The sequence below is a fragment of the Phalacrocorax carbo genome, assembly GCF_963921805.1.
Source record: "Phalacrocorax carbo chromosome W unlocalized genomic scaffold, bPhaCar2.1 SUPER_W_unloc_3, whole genome shotgun sequence".
NCBI classification, from domain to species: Eukaryota; Metazoa; Chordata; class Aves; order Suliformes; family Phalacrocoracidae; genus Phalacrocorax; species Phalacrocorax carbo.
Genome location: NW_026990254.1, coordinates 16,100 through 38,206, shown reverse-complemented (window position 1 = coordinate 38,206; position 22,107 = coordinate 16,100). Strand labels below are relative to the sequence as shown.

At 48.2% G+C, this 22,107-nt stretch overlaps 1 protein-coding gene across 1 annotated transcript in view; it reads right to left on the bottom strand.

Annotated features, from left to right (window-relative positions):
- Positions 1 to 21,647, bottom strand: part of LOC135310863 (transcription factor RFX3-like) — a 184,960-nt gene extending 163,313 nt beyond the window's left edge. Inside the window, exon 1 of the mRNA XM_064439935.1 lies at positions 21,578 to 21,647. The gene's annotated coding sequence lies outside the window, so the exon portion shown is untranslated. The remainder of the gene's footprint in view (positions 1 to 21,577) is intronic.
- Between the last annotated feature and the right edge of the window lie 460 nt (positions 21,648 to 22,107).

The following is a 22,107-nucleotide window of genomic DNA, read 5'->3' as shown; positions in this document are numbered from 1 at the left end:
GAAGCAAAACAAACCAAGGCATTCATTCACCACTTCCCATCGGCAGGCAGGTGTTCAGACATCCCCAGGAAAGCAGGGCTCCATCACGCGTAACGGTTACTTGGGAAGACAAACGCCATCACTCCAAACGTCCCCCCCTTCCTCCTTCTTCCCCAGCTTTATATACTGAGCATGACGTCATATGGTATGGAATATCCCGTTGGTCAGTTTTGGGTCAGCTGTCCTGGCTGTGTCCCCTCCCAGCTTCTTGTGCACCCGGCAGAGCACGGGGAGCTGAAAAAGTCCTTGACCAGTGTAAGCGCTACTTAGCAACAACCAAAAACATCTCCACGTTATCACCGCTGTTTCCAGCAAAAATCCAAAACATAGCCCCATACTAGCTACTACGAAGGAATTTAACTCTCTTCCAGCTGAAACCGGGGCAGACCCCCATGTCCTTCTCTGCAAAGCTGCTTTCCAGCCAGTCAGCCCCTAGCTTGTACTGGTGCATCATGTTATTCATCCCCAGGGGCAGGACTTGGCATTTCCCTTTGTTGGGCTGCATGAGGTTCCCGCCTGCCCATTTCTCCAGACTGTCGAGGTCCCTCTGAATGGCACAACAGCCATCTGGTCTGTCAACCGTGCCTCCCAATTCTGTATCATCTGCAAACTTGCTGAGGGTGCACTCTGTCACATTGTCCAGGTCATTAGTGAAGTTGTTAAACAGTATTGGCCCGAGGATCGACCCCGGGGGGGACACCACTAGAGGCCGGCCTTCAGCTACGCTTTACACTTCTGATCACAACTGTCTGGGCCTGGCAGTTCAGTCGGTTTTCAGTCCACCTCACTGTCCACTTGTCTAACCTGTACTTTGTCATCTTGTCTATGAGGATGTTATGGGAGACAGTGTCAAAAGCCTTGCTAAAGTCAAGATAAGGAGCATCACCTGCTGCTCTCCCCTCATCCACCAAGCTAGGTGCCTCATTGTAGAAGGCTTATCATATTCGTCAGGCATGATTTCACAGAATCACAGAATCACAGAATGGTAGGGGTCGGAAGGGACCTCTGGAGATCATCTCGTCCAACCCCCCTGCTTGAGCAGGTACACCTAGAGCAGGGGGCACAGGACTGCGTTCAGGCAGGTTTTGAATGTCTCCAGGGAAGGAGACTCCACAACCTCTCTGGGCAGCCTGTTCCACTGCTCTGTTACCCTCACAATAAAGAAGGTTTTTCTCATGTTTAGCTGGAACTTCCTGTGTTTCAATTTGTGCCCATTGCCCCTTGTCCTGTCATTGGGCACCACTGAAAAGAGTCCAGTCCCACTGTCCTGACACCCACCCTTTAGATATTTATAGGTACTGATGAAATCCCCCCTCAGTCTTCTCTTGTCCAGACTGAACAAAACCAAGTCTCTCAGCCTTTCTTAAGGCGATTTCCCATTCTTAAATCCGTGCTGATTCCTACCAAGCACCTTCTTTGGAAATGGCTTCCAGGATTATTTTCTCCATCATCTTCCCAGGGATCAAGGTGAGGCTGACCAGCCTGTAGTTCCCCAGATCCTCCTTCTTGCCCTTCTTGAAGACTGGAGTGTCATTTACTTTCTTCGGTCCTCAGGAACCTCCCCTGATCACCATGACCATTCAAAGATCATTGAGAGTGGCCTCGCAATGACATCAGCCAGCTCCCTCAGCACTCATGGGTGCATCCCATCAGGTCCCATGGACTTGTGCATCTCCAATTTGTTCAAATGTTGGGGGGGATTCTTCCTTGCAGACTTTGCCTCTAGTCTCAGAGGCCTGGGATTCCTGAAGGCAATCCTTACCAGTAAAGACTCAGGTGTAGAAGGCATTTGGTACCTCGGCCTTTCCCATGTCCTTTGTCATCAGGTTCCCTGCCCCATTCAGCAGCAGGCCCACATTTTCTCTGGTCTTCATTTTGCTGCTGATGTACCTGTAGAAACCCTTAATGTTGCCCTTCACATCCCTCGCCAGTTTCAACTCCAGGTGGGCTTTGGCTTTCCTAACCCCACCTCTGCACACTTGGACAGTGTGTCTGCATTCCTCCTGGGTCACTTGCTCCTTTTTCCAGCCCATGTATGCTTCCTTTTCATGTTTGAGTTTAGTCGGGAGCTCCTTGTTCGTCCATGCAGACCTGTCACCTTTGCTTGATTTCCTGCTCGTCATGATGGACCATTCCTGAGCTTGGAGGAGAAGATCCTTGAACATCAAGCAGGTCTCCTAGAACCCCTCTGCTCTCCAGGACTGTCTCTCATGCGATTCTTCCAAGCAGGTCCCTGCACAGGCCAAAGTCTGCTCTCCTGAAGTTTGGAGTTGTGATCCTGCCATTTGCCTTGTTCCCTCCTCTCAGGATTCTCAACTCCACCACCTCATGGTCAATGCAGCCCAGCCTGCTCCCCAACCTTTCACACCACCAAACAGTTTGTAAGAATTGTAAGAAAAGCTTCCTTGCTTGTAAGAATTGCGTCCAACAGAGCATCTCCCCTTCAGCCCTGTTTTGCTGATTACAAGCTCTCGCTCTTCAGTTTTTCCTGTGCTTGCCAACCCATTCCACCACTCCCCCGCTTGATTATGGGTCGTCATCTCCCTCCCCTGTCATTTCAAGTTTACAGTTCTCCTCACCAGGTTGGCCGGCCTGTTGGTAAAGATGGGGTTTTTTTACAACAGGATGTTGTAAATTATGATCCTCATAACATCATAACCCTTTTATCCTATTTAAAATTATTAATTTTTATTTATTTTTGATCCTCATACATCATAATCCTTTAATAAAAAAAAACACTGGTCAAAGATCAAGAATCATTCATAGATTAAAGGTCAAGGAGGACTCCACCTGAGCCCCCATGCCCTTGACCATCGCCACCAGATGCATGTAGTCACACTTGATATGCTCCAGGTCTCCTCTGGCAGTACCGTTGGTGCCCACATGAAGATTCGCAATTCGTGAATAGTCCGAGGGTCGGACAAATCTTGGCAGTATCTCCGCAGCATCCTGGATCCAACCCCCAGCAAGCAGTGAACCTCCCAACACAGCAGGTCAGATGTGGGCCCCCATCCCCTACAGCATGGAGTCTCCCACTATTATCACTTGCCGCTTCCTTCTGGTGCTGCTGCGTGGCTCAGGCTTAGCTAGCTCAGATGCCTCATTGGACAGAGTTCCCAGACCCTCATCTGCTGCGAGGGTACTGAACCTGTTCTTTAGTTGGAGATATGCAGGTGGAGCAGGCGCCTTCTTCCTGTTGCCAGAAGTCCCAAGCTTCCAGCCTTTGCCATTTCCTAACCCAATAAGCACAGACCACCTGATCCTCCTTCAATAGAGCTGAGGGTTCAGGCTGCAGGGTCTTGAAAAAGATCCCATTGATCTCTTTCTCACCACCTCTGATACCACACAGTCTGCTGACCTCTTCCTGCACCTCCTTGGCAACACAGATCCCGTACCACTGCACACCTTCTGCAGGCAAGGAAACTGTCTCCCTCTGCCCCAGCCTCAGTGAGAGACCCCAGGCACTCACTGTACTCTGAGACCTGCATCCTCCCTAGGAAGTTTGGTCTGGATTGAGGCCTCTGACATTATAGAGGTAGTTGCTCCAATAGCTGGAGGTGGTGCCCTGTGACACATTAACACCATTGCTCAGGACACGGAGGCTGTTCTCTGCAGTTTCTGGCCCCCTTCTGAGCAAAGTGCTACATCTGTTGGCTGCCTCTGTTAGCTCTGCTGTAAGAAGCAACTCAGGAAAATATTTGCAAGTACTGCTTTGCAGTTTTCTTTTTTTCTGGATAATCGGAAAGGTACCAACAGCAGCTGGCCAAAAAAAATATGGGAAAATGCGTCTAATTTAGTAAGGATGTAAACTGATAACTCTATTTTTATGAGTTTCATCTTTTTTTCTTTTCCTGATTTTCAGTATTGGGGGGAAGGGGGAGGGAAGGAATATGGATATAATCCCCAAAACCTGCTCTGTCACATATCTTCCTAATAAATATTACCATAAAAGAAATTAACAGTGAGGAAGAACTTTGAAAAACTGTCATGGTTTTAGCTGGGATAGAGTTAATTTTTCTTCACTGTAGCTGGTATAGTGCTGTGCTTTGGACTTAGTGCGAAAATAATGTTGCTAACACACCGATGTTTTAGTTGTTGCTAGGTAGCGCTTATACTAGTCAAGGACTTCTTTAGCTTCCCGTGCTCTGCCGGGTGCACAAGAAGCCGGGAGGGGAGGGGGCACAGCTAAGAGAGCAGATTCAAACTGGCCAAAGGGATATTCCATATCATGTGACTGCAAACTGCTGCCTCTTTCTTTTCCAAGTCCTCTCTCAATTGCCCGGTTTCTAGCAAGGGATCCCAGCCATTGGGCTTCCTTACCGTCCAGTTGCTGACTGTTGGCCCCATTATCCTAGCATCGGAGCAGCCAGGCAGCAATCCACTCACCTGATTGGCAGCTGTAATCGTTCCGCATACCTTGAAGTTCTTTTGAGGACAGGGACAGGGTGGTTTCTCCCTCTTGTCTGATTTGTCTCACCACTTCTTCCTGTTTCTTTGCTGAAGGACTGGCTTCCTGATCAAACCCTTCCTCCTCCTTCCTTACTAATTGATGATATGGACCCACTGACCTCCTTGTCCACTGTTTCTCATGCCTCTTCTCCTCTGATGCCAGAAAAAAAAAGGAAAACATAGGCCCACTGTTAAATGGAAAAGGAGAGTCAATCACCAATGATGCAGAAAAGGCAGAGGTCCTCAACACCTTCTTCACCTCTGTCTTTACCAACACTGTTGGGGCCCAGGCTTTGGGAACGAAATTGCCGGTTGATCCAAACACCGACCCACCATCAGTGAAGGAAGAGTTAGTACATGAATTACTACAGAAGCTTGACCCCTACAAATTGATGGGCCCTGACGCCATCCACCACGTCATTGCGAGCCCACTCTCCATAATCTTCGAGAAGTACTGAAGGACGGGGGATGTCCCAGAGGACATCAGTCGGTGAGTAGCTCAGCAGCGGCAAGGGGGAGTCCCGTGGCTCAGCGCTAGATCGGTGCAGGCAAAGCAGTTCCTCGTACCCGAGAAGCCCGGGGGTGAGCAGAGGGACCCGTCAGGAGCCGGCAGCTCTCGCAAGCGAGGCTGACGTGCAGCTGACGCGGCGTGGGGCGTTGCCAGAAGCAACGGCGGGAGATTTAAACAACCCCTAGGGAGAGCGAGCTACCTGGAGTGCGGCAAACAGGGCGTGGCGCGGCAGTTTGCGCAGCAGTTCACACAGACAGGGCGAGCAGGAGGGACGCCACAGCCCGCTTGTAGGTCCACAGCTCAGGCAAGTGCTTCGGCCTCGGGCAAAATGGTGGGCACTCGCCTCAGAGCTAAAACCACTGTTCATTCAGCGAAAGCCCCCGAGATGTCAGACTCATCCACCCAGGCGGGTCTGGTAAGAAAGGACACGTCAGTACAGGCAGTGGGTTGCGGCAAATGCCCAAACACCCCTCCTGATGAAAAGGTAAGTACCTGCACGAGGTGTGCACAGGTTGATTACCTGTTACGTCAGGTGGCTGAACTGCAGGAAACGGTTAAGAAGCTGCGCAGTATTAGAGGAGCTGAGGCAGAGATAGAAACTGTACCAGCAACACACAGTGGACATCGTAAAAAGAAACGATGAGTGCTCGTGGTGGGTGACTCTCAGTTGAAGGGTACTGAGGCACCCATCTGCCAACCTGACAGGGAGTCACGAGAGGTATGCTGCCTCCCAGGAGCCAAGGTCCGAGACGTCACTGAGAGGGTGCCACAACTCATCAGGAAAACAGACTACTATCCGCTATTACTATTTCATGTAGGCATGAACGACACCGAGAGCCGCAACCTGGGTAAAATCAAGGAAGACTTTCAAGCCCTGGGGGAGCAAGTGAAAAACATTGGCACCCAAGTGATCTTCTCTTCCATTTTGCCAGTTCGAGGGAAGGGAGCAGCCAGAAACAGGCACATAATGTATATCAACTCCTGGCTACGTGGCTGGTGCCACCGTGAGGGGTCTGGCTTTTATGACAATGGGGTGTTCTTCAATGATGACAACGTGCTAGGGAGGGATGGAATCCACCTGTCTAAAAGGGGTAAGGGAATCTTCAGCAGTAGGCTGGCTAATTTGGTGAGGCGGGCTTTAAACTAAAGGATTTGGGGGGTGGGATCCGTGGAGAAAACGCTCACACCAGCACATCCAACGGGGGAGTAAGTCAGGCCAAGCAGTGTGGTGATAAAGGTTCCTTAGCTGTCTCCCAAGAGGTGAAACAAAAGAGTAAACACCTCAAGTGTATGTACACGAATGCACGCAGTCTAGGTAACAAACAGGAGGAACTGGAGCTCCATGCCCACTCAGAAGGGTATGACGTCATAGGAGCAACTGAAACATGGTGGGACAACTCAAACGACTGGGGGATCGCAATGGACGGTTACAAGCTCTTTCGTAAAGACAGGCAAGGTAGAAGAGGTGGAGGAGTTGCACTCTACATCAAGGAACACCTTGAACGTATCGAAGTCAACTATGGTGATTGCGACTGCTCTATCGAATGCCTCTTGGTTAAAGTCAGAGGGGTCGTCTCCAAGCAGGACCTCACAGTGGGCATCTGCTATCAACCTCCTAACCACGGTGATGAAGCCATCAAAGCGATATTTGGGGCACCAAAGCAAGCTTCTGGCCAACAGAACCTGGTCCTGATGGGTGACTTCAACTGCCCAGACATCTCCTGGAAGAACAATACGGCAGCTCGCATGTCATCCACCAAATTCCTGGAATGTATAGAGGACTGTTTCCTGATACAAATGTTAGATGTGCCAAGCAGGAAGGAGGTGCTGCTGGACTTGCTATTCACAAACCGAGAAAGCCTGCTTTGTAATATCTCGGTTAGTGATAGCCTTGGCTGCAGTGACCACAATATTGTGAGTTTGGGATCCTGCTGAGTGTGCTGAAGGTCAGCTCTAAGACAAGGGTTCTGGATTTTAGAAGAGCAAACTTCGATGGGAAGCTTCCATGGAATACAAAGGAGCTAGTGAGAGCTGGGAATTCTTCAAGAACTCTCTATGGGAAGCACAAAGCCAATTTATCCCCTACAAAGGAAAGGGAAGTAAGCGGAGCAAGAGGCCCCCATGGCTCCACCATGACCTCCTGGGTCTACTCAAATCCAAAAGGGAAGCACACCAGAAATGGAGAAGTGGAGGATTATCCGCCGAGAACTACAAGGGCATAGCCAGAGAGTGCAGAGACGCAGTTAGAAAAGCAAAAGCCCAATTTGAATTGAAACTGGCTGTAGACATAAAAAATAACAAGAAAGGGTTCTTCAGACATGTCAACCATAAGGAGAAAAAGAAGGAAAACATAGGCCCACTGTAAAACAGAAAAGGAGAATCAATCACCAATGATGCAGAAAAGGCAGAGGTCCTCAACACCTTCTTCACCTCTGTCTTTACCAGCACTGTAGGGTCCCAGGCTTTGGGAACAAAATTGCCAATTGAACCAAACACCAACCCACCATCAGTGAAGGAAGAGTTAGTATATGAATTACTACAGGAGCTTGACCCCCACAAATCAATGGGCCCTGACACCATCCACCCGAGGGAGTTGAGAGAGCTGGCTGACATCATCGCAAGGCCACTCTCCATAATCTTCGAGAAGTTGTGGAGAACGGGGGATGTCCCAGAGGACTGGAGGAAGGCAAATGTTACCCCTAGCTACAAGAAGGGCTCGAGGGAGGATCCGGGTAACTATAGGCCCATCAGCCTTACTTCAATCCCCGGGAAAGTTATGGAACAAATCCTCCTGGGGGCCATCACAAGTCAGTTGAAGCACCTGATTGGGAAAAGCCAACATGGCTTCACTAAAGGCAGATCGTGCTTGACAAACCTGGTGGCCTTCTATGACAAAGGGACTTGCCTGGTTGACATGGGGCGGGCGGTGGACATTGTCTACCTGGACTTCTCCAAGGCCTTTGATACAGTCCCCCACAGTCTCTTCCTGGAGAAATTAATGTGTTATGGCCTAGACAAGTGGTCTGTGCAGTAGGTGGGGAACTGGCTGACAGGCCGCGCCCAAAGGGTGGTGGTAAATAGCTCTTTCTCAAACTGGCAACCTGTCACTAGTGGAGTGTGCTGGTTTTGGCTGAGAAGGGGTTAATTCTCCTTACTGTGGGGGTCGGCTACCTTTCCAGCTTCCCGCGCTCTGCCACGTGGCGGGGGCGGGCTGGGAGGGGCAGGGCCATGGTGGGGACGGCTGACCCCGACTGCCCAATGGCAGGTTCATTCCATACCATGTGACACCATGACCAATATATTGAGGGGGGGCAGTGGCAGCGCGGCGGCGGAGCGGCATCGGGTCGGCGGGCGGCGAGTGGCTGCGGCGCGTGCGGTTTTTTCGGCGGTTCGTTCCCCCTCTCCCCTCCCTTCCCCCCTCCCCCGCGGCTTTGCGCCTCTCGTCGTTCTCCTTTACATTGCATTTCTACTGTTGTTTCTTTTAATTTTAATTATTAAACTGTTCTTATCCCAACCCACGAGCGTTACCCTTCTGATTCTCTCCCCCATCTACCGGTGGGGAGTGAGCGAGCGACTGTGTGGGGCTGAGCTGCCGCTAAACCACGACATGGAGTCCCCCAGGGATCGATATTGGGCCCAATGTTATTCAACATCTTTATAAGCGATCTGGATAACGGCATCAAGTGTAGCCTGATGAAGTTTGCTGATGACACCAAGTTGAGTGGGGAAGTAGACACTCCGGAAGGGAGAGCTGCTCTGCAGGGAGATCTGGATAGGCTGGAAGAGTGGGCCAGCAAGAACCTTATGAAGTTCAACAAGGACAAGTGTAAGATCATGCACCTGGGAAAACATAATCCAGGAGTGCAGCACAGACTGGGATCCACCTGGCTGGAGAGCAGCTCTGTGGAAAGGGACCTGGGGGTCCTGGTGGACAGGAAGCTCAACATGAGCAAACAGTGTGCTGCTGCGGCCAAGAAGGCCAACAGGATGCTGGGTTGCATCAAAAAGGGCATCGCCAGCAGAGATAAAGAAGTCATCATCCCACTCTACTCAGCACTTGTCAGGCCACACCTGGAGTACTGTGTACAGTTCTGGTCCCCTCTATACAAAAAGGATGTGGACAGGCTGGAAGGGTTCCAGAGAAGGGCCACCAAGATGATCAAAGGACTGGGAAGCCTGCCATACGAGGATAGGCTGGGAGAACTAGGTTTGTTCAGCCTTGAGAAAAGGATGCTCAGAGGGGATCTCATCACCGTGTACCAGTACTTAAGGGGTAGTTACAAAGAAGATGGGGACTCCCTTTTTACACGGAGTCACATGGAGAGGACAAGGGGGAATGGACACAAGTTGCTCTTGGGGAGATTCCAATTGGACACCAGGGGGAAATTTTTCACATTGAGGACAGTCAACCATTGGAATAATCTCCCCAGGGAAGCGGTCGATTCGGCCACGTTAGACACCTTCAAGAGTCACCTGGACAGGGTGCTGGGCCATCTTGTCTAGACTGCGCTCTTCCTAGAAAGGTTGGACTAGATGATCCCTGAGGTCCCTTCCAACCTGTGATTCTGTGATTCTGTGATGTTACGAGATTGCGCAAACCCCACAATATGCCAATAGCGTTAATTAGTAGTATTAAACAGCTCACGTAAGGGTGAACAACAACCTCCGGAGCCTGCATAATAAGACCACCCAAATCAATCCCAGTTAGGAAGAGGGAGATGTATTCCCTCATCATCTCCACAAGGTAGTTCCCCCAGCATGGTAAGGGCATCAATGTCAGGGCAAAGCACATAGCCATTGTTTGTATTCACGTGTTCCCAAGCTCAGCAAAATAAAGAGATAAGCAGTGCAGCCAGCAAACTCCATGACCCGCACAGAAGCTTGTCACTTAATAACTACTATAGCTATAGCATGCTTAGTTCAAAACTGCCATTGTCTCGTGCTCCATGTTGGGCACCTAAAAAAGGACTGTGGTGGGTTGACCTTGGCTGGCTGCCAGGTGCCCACCAAGCTGCTCTATCACTCCCCCTACTCAGCAGGACTGGGAGGGAGAAAATAAGATGGAAAAAACCCTCGTGAGTCAAGATAAAGGCAGTTTAATAAAGCAAAAGCAAAAGCAAAGGCCACACGTGGAAGCAAAGGAAAACAAAAGACTTATTCTCTACTTCCCATCAGCAGGCGATGTGCAGCCACACAATGTAAACGTAAATGTAGCAGTTGCCCCGGAAGACAATAACAAAGGCCGCCCCCCCCCCCCCCCCAGCTTTTATTGCTGAGCATGACATCATATGTTTTGGAATATCTATCTCTCTGGTCAGCTTGGGTCAGCTGTTCTGGCTATGTCCCCTCCCAACCTCTTGCCCACCCCCAGCCTACTGTCCTTTGGGGGTAAGGGGTGGGGCATTTTGCAGAGACAGCCTTGATGCTGTGGGAGCACTGCTCAGCGGTAGCCAAAACACTGGTGTGTTATCAACACCTTTCTAGCTACAAATACAAAGCACAGCACTATGAGGGCTGCTATGGGGAAAGTTAACTCCATCCCAGCCAGACCCAATGAGCATATATACACTGATTAAGTACAGTTTCTGGAACCATTCTGTGTTAAGTTCTGCACAAACTACTGTCTTCATTACATTCTAGGCCCAGCGCTTATACATGTCCTCCCTAGCACCATGCTGAAAGTGTGTTTGACCCTCCCTAGTCCAGAGTCATCTAGAAACAAAAAGCACAAAGTACCCTTTGATCAAGAATAGCTGACAAAGCTTGTTAGCAGATGCTAGAGCTTACTAGAAGTCAGTCTCCTGTTACATAGGACCCAGGCCCAGTATCTGCCAACAAAAATGTCAGGAGCTGTGACCCAGTGGGGAGACCCACACCGGAGCAGTCCATTCTTGTAGGACTGCACCCTGTGGAAAGGACCCATGCTGGAGCAGTTCTTGAAGAACTGCAGCCCATGAGAAGGAACCACGTTGGAGAAGTTTGTGAAGGACTGTCTCCCGTGGGTGGGATCACACACTGGAGCTGGGGAAGAGCGTGAGGAGGAAGGAGAGGCAGAGACAAAGCGTTATGAACTGACCACAACCCCCATTCCCCATCCCCCTGCACTGCTCAGGGGGAAGAGGTAGAAGAGCTGGGAGTGAAGTTGAGCCTGGGAAGAAGCGAGGGTTGGGAGGAAGGGGTTTCTTTTTTAGATTTGTTCTTATTTCTCGTTATCCAACTCTGTTTGATTGTCAATAAATTAAATTAATCTTCCCCAAGCTGAGCCTGTTTCTCCCTGTCCTTATCTCAACACACGAGCTTTTCATCGCATTTTTCTCCCCCGTTCTGTTGAGAAGGGGGAGTGATAGAGTGACTTGGTGGGCACCTGGCAGCCAGCCAAGGTTAGCCCACCACAAGACTTATATCTACTTCTTCCTGATCGGGCGGTCTGTATCAGATACCCACAACATCACCCACGTTGGTATGTCATCTAACCCGGACCCTTAAGCTCTCAACTGGCTTATCATCCATCCCCAGGCAAAGTTCCATGTACTCCAGCTCCTCTTTCACATGGAGCACCTTCTTGGATTGTTTTCCCTAAGGATTCTGTATCCATCCCTTGCAGCACTCCAATTGTATAAGCCATCCCACAATACCTCTGTGATCCCTGAGATTGTAGCCCTGCAAAATGCTCACAGATGTCTAATTCCTTCTGCTTTTCCCCATGTTGTGTGCAGGCACTTCAGAGAGGCACCCAGTCATACCAATTTCCCCAAAAGGGCATGAAAGCTTTCCCAAAACGCTGATCTCCTGACACTTCCTTAGTTATGTGCATATCATAGAATCATAGAATGGTTTGGGTTGGAAGGGACCTTTAGAGGTCGTCTAGTCCAACCCCCCCTGCAGTGAGCAGGGACATCTTCAACTAGATCAGTTTGCTCAGAGCCCCGTCCAACCTGACCTTGAATGTTTCTAGGGATAGGGCCGCCACAACCTCTCTGGCAACCTGTTCCAGTGTTTCACCACCCTCATTGTAAACAATTTTTTCCTTATATTCAGTCTAAATCTACCCTCTTTTAGTTTAAAACCATTACCCTTTGTCCTATTGCTACAGGCCCTATTAAAATGCCTGTCCCCATCTCTCTTATAAGCCCCCTTTAAGTACTGAAAGGCCGCAATAAGGTCTCCCCGCAGCCTTCTCTTCTCCAGGCTGAACAACCCCAACTCTCTCAGCCTGTCCTCGTAGGAGAGGTATGCTTGAAGTGGTCCACTTTCAACCTGGTTTTGTTGATTATGAGGTCCCTCCTGTTTACCCCACATCCTTTGCTTGCCCATCCAGTCTTTGACTTCCTCACTTGACTGCTGGTCATCCCTTCCCCACCATTCGTAGCATAAAGCTCTCCTTACCAGGTTGGCCAGCCTGTCGGCAAAGCTGTTTGTGCCCCACTTGGTCATGTGGATCCTGTCTCTCCCTAGTAGTCCTCCATCCTCAAAGAGGATCCCATGGTCATAGTGGCACAAAGTCTAGTTGGAGGCCAGTAAATAGCAGTGTACCCCAGGGGTCAATATTGGGTCCAATACTGTTCAACATCTTCATTAGTGATCTGAATGATGGGGCAGAGCGTACCCTCAGCAAGTTGGCTGATAACACAAAACTGGGAAGAGTAGCTGATACATCACAGGGTCGTGCTGCCATCCAGAGGGATGGCGACACGATGGAGAAATGGACTGACAGGAACCTCATGCAGTTCAACAAGGGGAAGTACCAAGTCCTGCCCCTGGGGAGAAACAACCCCATGTACTGGTACATGCCGGGACACACACGGACACACGACACAGCAAGCTGGAAAGCAGCTTTGCAGAACAGGGCCTGCGGGTCCTGGTGGGCACCAAGTTGAACATGAACCAGCAGTGTGCCCATGCTGCAAAGGAGGCCAATGGTATCCTGGGCTGCATTAGGCAAAGTATTGTAGGTCCAGGTAGTGATCCTTCCCCTTTATTCAGCACCAGTTGAGTACTGCGTACCTGGAGTCCTGTGTCCAGTTCTGGGCTCCCCAGTACAAGACAGACATGGACATACTGGAGAGAGACCAATCAAGGGCCATGAAGATGATTAAGGGAGTGGAGAAGCTGTCCTATGAAGAAAGTCTGAGAGAGCTGGGAGTGTTTAGGGCAGAGAAGAGAAAGCTTGGGGTGGGGAGGATCTCATCAATGTGTAATGTGTACAAATATCCGAAGGGAGGGTGTAAAGAAGATGGAGCCAGGCTCTTTTCAGTAGTGCCTAGTGGCAAGGTCAGAGGCAATGGGCACAAATGGAAACACAGGAGGTTACATCTGAATATCAGGAAACACGTTTTTACTGTGACGGTGACTGATCACTGGAACAAGTTGTGCAGGGATGTTATGGAGTTTCCCTCCTTGGAGATATTCAAAAGCCATCTGGGCATGTTCCTGGGCAACTGGCTCTAGGGCGCCCTGCTTGAGCAAGGGGTTTGGACAAGATGACCTCTAGAGGTCCCTTCCAACCTCAGCCATTCTGTGATTCTGTAAAAAATGAAAACCTTGCTGCCAACACCAGCCACGCACCCAATTATTGACCTGCAGAATCCATCCCCTCATCCTCAAGCTCTTTCCCCTCACCAGCAAGATTAAGAAGATGATCGCCAAGGCCCCCATATCCTTGATCATTTCTCCCAGAGTCATATAGCCACTCTTGATACTTTCCAGGTAGGTCTCCCTTGGCAGTATCATTGGTACCCACATGGAAGAGCATCAAAGATTAATAGCCTGAGGGCCAGAGAAGCCTTAGCAGGTTTTCAGCTGTGTCCCAGATCCAAGCCCCCAGCAAGCAAACCTCCCTAAACAACTGGTCAGTTCAGCACACAGGAGTCGCCATCCACTCTTTAGAAATTTATAAGTACTGATGAGATTCCCCCCTCAGTCTTCTCTTCTTCAGGCTAAATAAACCCAAGCTTCTCAGCCTTTCCTCATAAGAGAGGTTCTCCAGTCCCCTGATCATCTTTGTAGCTCTCCGCTAGACTTGTCCTTCTTAAACTGAGGGGCCCAGAACTGAACACAGTACTCCAAAAGTGGTCTCACTAGGGCAGAATAGAGGGGGAGGATAATCTCCCTCAACCTGCTGGCCACACTCCTTTCGATGCACCCCAGGATACCGTTGGCCTTCTTGGCCACAAGGGCACATTGCTGGCTCAAGGTCAACTTGCTGTCCACCAGCACTCCAAGGTCCTCCACAGAGCTGCTTTCCAGTAGGTCAGTCCTCAACCTGTACCAGTGCATGGGGTTGTTCCTCCCCAGGTGCAGGACCCTACACTTGCTCTTGTTGAATTTCATGAGGTTCCCCTCAGCCCAGCTCTCCAGCCTGTCCAGGTCTCGCTGGATGGCAGCACAGCCTTCCAGCATATCAGCCACTCCTCCCAGCTTGGTATCATCAGGAAATTTGCTGAGGTTACACTCTATCCCTTCGTCCAGGTCATTGATGAATATATTAAACAGGACTGGACCCAGCACAGACCCCTGGGGAACACCACTAGTTACGGGCCTCCATCCAGACTCTGCCCCATTGATCAGGACCCTGTGAGTTCTGCCGTTCAGCCAGTTCTCTATCTATCTCACTGTCCACTCATTCAACCCACACTTCCTTAGCTTGTCTATGAGGATGTTATGGGAGACAGTGTCGAATGCCTTGCTGAAGTCAAGATAGACAACATCCACTGCTCTCCCTTCATTGACCCGGCCAATCACACCATAATAGAAAGCTATCAGGTTGGTCAAGCATGATCTTCCCTTGGTGAATCCATGTTGACTACTTCTGATAACCTTCTTTTCCTCTACATGCCTGGAGATGACCGCCAGGATGAACTGCTCCATCACCTTTCCTCGGGGATGGAGGTAAGGCTGACTGGCCTATTGTTTCCCAGGTCCTCCTTCTTGCCCTCTTTGAAGACTGGAGTGACATTTGCTTTCCTCCAGTCCTCAGGCACTTCTCCTGTCCTCCACGACCTTTCAAAGATAATGGAGAGTGGCTCAGTAAGAACATCTGCCAGCTCCCTCAGCAGTCACGGGTGCATCCCATCGGGGCCCATGGATTTGCAAGGATCCAGTTTGCCTAGGTGATCTCTGACCCAATCCTCCTCAACCAAGGGGAAGTCCTCCTTTCTCCAGATTTTTTCTCTCTTCTCTGGGGGCTGAGATGCTTGAGGGCCAGCCTTAGCAGTAAAGATCGATGTAAAGGATGCATTCAGTAACTCCGCCTTCTCTGCATCCTGCATCACGAGGGCCCCCTCCTTGTTCAGCAGTTGAGCCCACTGTATCCGCAGTCTTCCTTTTACTGCTGATGTATTTAAAGAAGCCCTTCTTGTTATCCTTGACATGCATTGCCAGATTTAATTCCAAGTGGGCCTTGGCCTTCCTCGTCACATCTCTGCATACCCTGACAACATTCCTATATTCCTCCCAAGTGGCCAGTCCCTTTTTCCACATACTGTAAACCTCCCTCTTCCATTTGAGTTTCTCTAGAAGCTCTTTGCTCATCCATGCAGGTCTCCTGGCTCCTCTGCCTGACTTCTTCCTCCTAGGGATGCACTGATCTTGAGCTCGGAGGAAGTGGTCCTTGAATACTGACCAGCTCTCTTGTGCCCCTCTGCCTTCTAGAGCCCTAGCCCATGGGATTCCTCCAAGCAGGTCTTTGAAGAGGCCAAAGTTGGCTCTCCTGATGTCCTTGGTTGTAATCCGACTTGTTGCCCTGCTTCTCTACCACACAGGATCCTGAACTCCACTGCATGGTCACTGCAGCCAAGGCTACCCCCAACTCTCACATCCTCAACCAGCCATTCCTTGTTCATTAGTATAAGGTCCAGAAGCATATCTTGCCTCGTTGGCTCCTCCACCACTTGCATCAAAAAGTTGTCCTCGATGCCCTGCAGGAGCCTTCTGAATCATGCGTGGCTCGCTGTGTTGCTTTTCCAGCAAATATCAGGGCGGTTGAAGTCCCCCACGAGGACCAGGGCCTGCGATTGCAAGGCTACTTCCAGCTGTCTGCAGAAGGCTTCATCAACTACCTCTTCCTGATCAGGTGGCCTGTAGCAAATGCCCACAACAGTGTCGCCCCTATTTGGCTGTCCCTTAATTTTTACCCACAAGCTCTCAACTTGTTCTCCTTCCACTCCAAGGCAGAGCTCGATGCATTCCAGTTGCTCCCTCTCATAAAGAGCAACTCCCCCACCTCGCCTTGCTGGCCTGTCTTTCCTGAAAAGCCTGTAGCCATCCATGACCACATTCCAGTCATGTGAGCTATCCCACCATGTCTCTGTGATTGCAATCAGATCATGGCCCTGTGACCGCACACCGACCTCTAGTCCCTCCTGTTTATTCCCTGTGCTGCGTGCGTTGGTATACAGGCATTTCAGAAAGTTTCTTCCTTCTGGAGCTCCATCTAGGCCAAAGCCTCTGACATTCCAGTGACAGTTGCTCTAACAGGTGCTGGGGACCATGTCCCCAGGTGCATGGTGTAAGGGACTAGAAACTTGTCTCAACATTGTTGGCAGGAGAGTTTTAACCACCACGGCAACCGAGCAGGACAGTTTAAACACTGAAATCTCATCACTACGGCAACCAGGACAATTTGACCACTGAAACCTCATCACCACTTAAGTTCTAACTGACAGGAATACATATGCATCCTGTTCCCTCAGAGCACATAGCCCTAGTCCTCTGTGCATGCGCCCGGGCTATGGCCGACTGACCACATATGGGGGGTCAGACCCTCTAAACCCTCTAGTGATGGTACTGGGCATACATCTCCATCACTGAATGAGAGGCGTGGGTATGCAAAACAGTTCCAAGAACAATGCTATAAAAGGTGAAACCGGCAGAGACCAGGAGGAAGGGAAGAAGGAAGAAGAAATAACAACACTCTTCCACCAGATCTGAAGATACATCGGACTGATGGGATGCCACTGGTCCGTGGTGGTAGCTATCGCAACTCTCTCCTTCTCTCCTTTTCTCTTGCATAGTTGTTGTTGGCCAAATAAAGTGACTTGGCACTTGACTCCGTTTTGAGTCTTAATTCTGTTTCTGAGAATGTAAAAGGAACCTACTCATGATAAAACATTGGAGTCAATCAGAAGTTAAGCCCAGCCGCCCCCAACCTCCCAGAATTATCTGAGGTCAGTTGGAAAGCAAGGGTGTTAACCTCTGCCAAATTGTTCAACCCAACAGTGGATTGTGACACATGGTCCCCACCATTGTTGAGGATACAATGTCCTGAGTAGTTACTAGATCCCACTCGCTAAAAATTGCTGACTCTGTTCATTGTGCTCTAGGCTGACACTTATATAGGCCACTCCCTAGTATTTGCTGAAAGGGTGCTTGACTGTCCCTAATCAGGAGTCAGCTGGAACAAAAGCTCAGTGCCCTCTTTAACCAAGAACAGTTGACAGAGGCTGTTAGAACTGCTAGAGCTTGCTAAAAATCAGTCTCCCCTATAGGGAAATAGACAGGGATCGGCGACCGGAATATCACGCGCTGTGACGGAAAGATAGACTCCTCCCCATAGGAGTGGCAAGAACAGGAAGCGCAAGAGTTATATAAGCGTGTGACGCAGCTAAATAAACGGACATTTTGCATCCATCATACTGATGTCTGCATCACTGTCCCCAGGGTGGGTAGAGCCCTGTGTCCCGGAGATGTGCGGCCCAAGATAAGTTCTCCAACAGAAGCGTACGGCAACACTCCCCTAGCTAGGAAGATGCAATTAAGAAGCACTTAAGCCTTCTAGATGTACACAAGCCCATGGGGCCAGGGTGCTGGGGACCATCCAAGGGTGCTGAAGGAGTTGACTGATGTCATTGCAAGGCAGCTCTCTATCATCATCAAAAGGTCACAGCAACTGTAGGAAGGTCATGATGGCTGGAAAAAGTCATATCACACCCATCTTCAAGGACAAAAAAGGAGGATACCGGAAACTACAGGCCAATCAGCCTCACCTCAGTCCCTAGAAAGTTTATGGAACAAATCCTCCTGGAAGCTATTTGTAAATACATGAAGGACAAGAAGGTGATTGGGAGCAGCCAACAGGGATTTACCAAGGGCAAATCATGCCTGACCAAACTCATTGCTTTTTATGACAAGGTGACTGGCACCGTGGACAAGAGGAGGCAGTGGATGTTGTATATCTTGACTGAAGAAAGGCTTTTGACACAGTCTCCCATAATCTCCTTATCACCAAACTGCTGAGATATGGGCTGGATAAGTGAACGATCAGGTGGGTGGAAAACCACCTAGACTGCTGGGCTCAAGGAGTTGTGATCTGTGGTGCAAAGTCCAGCTGTGGGCCAGTAACTAGTGGGGTCTCTCAGGAATCAGTACTGGGACCAATGCTGTTTAAGATCTTCATTAGTGACCTGGATGATGGGACAGAATGCACTCTCATCAAGTTTACAGATGACACCAAATGGGGGGGGAGGGCGGGGGGCGGGGGGAGCGGGGGCAGGCACTCAATACGCTGGAGGTCAGAGGGACCTGAAAAGGCCAGAGAAATGGATTGATGGGATCCTCATGAAGTTTAACATGGATAAATGCCAAGTCTTGCATCTGGGATGTAATAACCCCATGCAGCTATATAGACTGGGAGGCTGACTGTCTACAAAGCAACTTTTCAGAGAAGAACCTGGGGGTTGTGGTGGAAAACAAGAGCCAGCAGCATTATGGCTCTGTTAGATTTGTGTGTCTACCACCGTACTTTCTTCTTCCCATCAACTGGTCCATGCAGCAAAGGACAAATGCATCCTGTGCTGTATTACCAAGAGTGTAGCCAGCAGGGTGAGGGCACCTTACCCTCTGTTTAGCACAGGTGAGACTGTATCTGGAGTCCTGTGTCCAGTTTTGGGCTCCCCGGTACAAGAGAGACATGGACATACTGGAGCAAGTCCAGCAGAGGACCACCAAAGATGGTCAGGGGGCTGGAGAACATGACATATGAGGAGAGGCTGAGAGAATTAGGCCTGTTCCGCTTGGAAAAGAGAAGGTTCAGGGAAATACCTTTTTGCTCTCTACAACTACGTGATGGGAAGGTACAGAGAAGATAGAGCCAGACACTTCTCAGAGGTGCACAGCAATAGTACATGAGGCAATGAACACAAGTTGTAATATGGGAAGTTCTGATTAGATATTAGGAAAATACTTTTTTCCATGAGGTTGGTCAAATACAGGAACAGGTTGCTCAGAAAGGGTGTGGAACCTCTATCCTTGGAGGTGTACGTGACTTGATGGGACAAGTCCCTGAGCAACCTTATCTAATTAGACCTGCTCTGATCAGAGGGTTGGACTAGATCACCTCTGTACGTCCCTTACAACCTAAATTTTTCTATGGTAAATTATCAACCATACTAAAATACAGTTTAGTGGTGGATGAAATAGCACTACAAGTTATGTTGTGTTGGCCAGCTCCTCTTTCCATCTCCTTTTAAGATACTATCTACAAATTAAATCCTTAGCAGTTATATCAGGAATATCATATAGGCATCATCTCCTGTATGGAGACAACTTTTCTGGGCTGTTTATCCAGTCAGTGGTTTTATTTTTGTTTTGTTTTTTAAAGTTCTTTTTCTCAGACAACCATGCATTTTGGCTCTTTGTTAGATTTGTATGTCTGCCACTATACTTTCTTCTTTCCACCCACTGGTTCTTGGTTTTTGCCTTTCCAGTCACTTCCACCAGCTCTTTATCTAAGACCAGAACCCTTTCCTGCTTACTAGATCACAGTTCCAGTCTTCTTAACCAGCCAACTCATGTTTTCCTTTCCTCCTCACTGACTAGTTGCTGGTTTTATGTGTAAATGATCTCTTGGGAGGGCTTGAAGGTTGTGTTAGAATCAGGCTAGCACATGTCCATAAAAGGAGAATGAAAGAATATCTATGTTAATGGTCACAGAACATTTTCCATTCCCACCACAGATTTAGTACTTACTCCTTTCTCTGTTTTAATAGGATAGCTTCCTTCAACCATATATGTTAGGTCCTGTATATGGAATAGACTCTTTGTTCATAGATTAGGTACTAGGACCCAGAGTTGATATAATTAATAGCAGAATGAGCAGCTGCAAGGAGATGCCCCATTTAGGACCACCTGGGGCACATCCATTGGTCTTTGGAGCATTTAACATATAAATAGGGCAAATCAAACATAATCCTCTGCTTAATATATTTGAGCTATAAACTCAGGCAAAATTTTATGAACTGTAATAAACCACACACTCCCAACATCACTGCCCATAACTGAAAGAGTAGAAGTATTAGAGCTTTTAAAAGATAAACTTATACAAGCATGGATGAAGAAATATGTTTCATTTTGTCTCAACAGTTCAATGTCTTTGGCTGACATTTTTCAAAAACAAGTTAGCCCGATAAGGCATTCTACATAGAAATTTTCAATCTTTGATTACAGTTTAACAATGTTATGAGTGACTTTCAGTTTTTACAGCATCTTAAGCAAGGACACATTGGTCATTCTTAATAATAAGCACATCTTAACATACCCATTTAGGACAGAAGATTGATTAGATGTTATAAGAGCAAAGAAAATCAGGCAACAGGAGAGTGTGTAGTAAAAGGTTAACTGAAGAATGAATTTGGCAAAATATGCCAGTGGAGAGGATGCTGATGTGTTAACATCAGTCTCTGAACCCAATAGCATTGTTGACTTTTGTGTCAATGCCAGATTATCATCAATAAATACATATTTCCTGGCACCAAACAAGTTTTTTACATGCCTTTTGCTTCTTCCTTAACCTTATAACACATCAAAAGTGTCAAGGGGATATATTTAGAGGTAACTGGAAAAAGAAGGAGGGATGGTCCTCCCTGAGCAACTTCAAAGTTAGCCCTACTCTGTGTGTGTGGGGGTTGTACCATATAACCTCCAGAGGTCTCTTTTGACTTATTCTATGATTTTAAGTTTGCACATAGGAGAAAGGAACTTGATGGCAGAAAAGCATGTTCACTGAAGCAAGAAAAGCACAGGAAATAGAAGAGTCTAAGAGAGAAGCAAAAGGACATATTCTCGTTCCTCTCCCTTCCTTCCTTCACAAAAAAATTAAATATGTATCTCATTGCGCTAAATACAGTAAAGAAATTACATAATTGTTTTCTGTAAGTAATGACTGCAGCTGCCTCAGAAATTTAGGAAATTGCCAGTAGAATCTCAACTAGAAGAATAGGAGGCCCACATGAAGACTTCTTTATTACACAGACGATCATGTTATGACAAATGTAGATAATCCTTCCTATCAGCCTAACTTAAAACTTGTCCATAAACTTAACTTTTTCCCCAAAAAACAAAATGCTGCATAGCTTCACACTATGTCCAACTGCAATAATTACCTGAAGTCATTTTAGATTAATTCAAGTGATGTGAATTCAACTTGTTTTCACCCAAATAATGATATAAAAAGACAAAAAATAAAGTTTTTGTTCATTTTCTTTGTTACTTAAAATACAGTAGCCCATATGATGTCATTAAAAGCATGTGCATTTAACTTCATATTTCAGCAAACATTCTAATTTTGATCACTAACCAACTTACATAGTTCCATTTGTGTAGACTGTGTCACTTCCCTCCACATACTGAACCTGGGCTGGGTAGACATGCTGTACTTGTTGCACAGTCTGTACTTGCTGTACCTGTAAACAAGAACACCAGAAATTCAGGTTAATTTACCTTATAAAAAGAATGACTAGTGCTTCAGTGCATCTAATGGTTTCTAAACAATACTCTCAGTCATGGGACATCCCTGTTCTCACAATTACTAAATAATAGAGAATGTAATATTGTGCTTCAAGTCTGTAATATGCTAAGTGGAGTACTAACATTGGAGATGCATGCCCTTGAGAGTATGGGTATTTTCAATGCCAAAGACAAAACCATCTGGAAAGCACAAGAACAAGAACTGCATGCTTCACACCAAGCTTAGGAATTATATTTAGTAAGGAAGAAAACTTCATTTGGTCATCTATATGCTGCTTTTCTGGGTTGTTGGGGTTTTTTTTCCCCAATTTAACTCTATACAATACAAGCCTCTAAATCATGACTTACATATGCTATTAACAGGCAAC